Below are 1,154 nucleotides of genomic sequence, written 5' to 3' on the forward strand. Positions count from 1 at the left end.
TAAGGTTCCCATATATGTGGCGTGCACACATACGATGTTCGACTTTGGGCAACTCTTGTTCCACAGCAATAAGCAGGCCCTATCATAAAAAGAGTAAGTGTCTCAAACTCATAATTTAAGTATAATGTAGATTAGGAGAGTAAGTGTCTCCAACTCACCTTCTGCCTGTCTGATATGAGACTAAATCCTTCACCATCTCCAAGTTGCAAGTCTGTTTTAAGAAGCTGGATAAACCATATCCAACTTTCTGTATTCTCTATTGGCACAATAGCCCATGCAACAGGGAAGAACTGGTTGTTGGCATCTCGTCCGATAGCTGCCAAGAGTTGACATTTCACATCGTTCTTCAAAGAACAACCATCTATCCCAAATATGGGTCCACATTGAGCAACAAATGTCTTTCGGAGTGCTGCCAAACAGACGTAGAACCTATCAAACTTCTCAATACCTTCATCATTTCTAATTGTTCCCACTTCAACAGACGAGCCTGGGTTAGAACTGACAAAAAAATAAGCAAAGTTAGAGAAAGTTAGAGATGAGAATCGGTTTCGAAAAAGTAAATGCAAATCTAAAAAGAAAAACTTACTCAAGTAGCTCTAGACGGTAGTCCTTTAGTCTAGCAAATTGTTCATCATGTTCAGCTTGAATCATTGCCAATGCTTTTGTCTTGGCTTTTCTACATTGATCTGTAGTGACCACCAAGTTGTAACGGTCCTCCATTATTGCTTGTATTGCCTTCGGCTTGAAAGTAGGATCATTCCTAATGTCATCCAATAGTAACTTAGCAATGACCCCATCCTTCACTACCTTGCTATACTTGTTTGGGACACATGAATGGAAGTCATTGCAGTACATGACTTTGAATGTGTTCAGTTCTTTTTGAAAAGAACAATAGAGTCTGAATTTACAACCACCACCAAGAGAGCATATGACTTCCGATTTCTCAGATCCCCATCTAGCATACTTCACATTAATTCCTTCCTTAAGCACATACTCAACAACAGCTTCCTTGAACAAAGGTATGCTGTCAAATACCTGCCCCAATCTTATCTCTCCACTGCCTTTTTTGTACCTAAGGTGTTTTTCGGATCCACCATCCTCATCATCTGAATTCTGAGGAGTGGCCTCAGAATCACAAGCCTCATCTTCCTCAT

The sequence above is a fragment of the Camelina sativa genome, chromosome 4, assembly GCF_000633955.1.
Source record: "Camelina sativa cultivar DH55 chromosome 4, Cs, whole genome shotgun sequence".
NCBI lineage: Eukaryota > Viridiplantae > Streptophyta > Magnoliopsida > Brassicales > Brassicaceae > Camelina > Camelina sativa.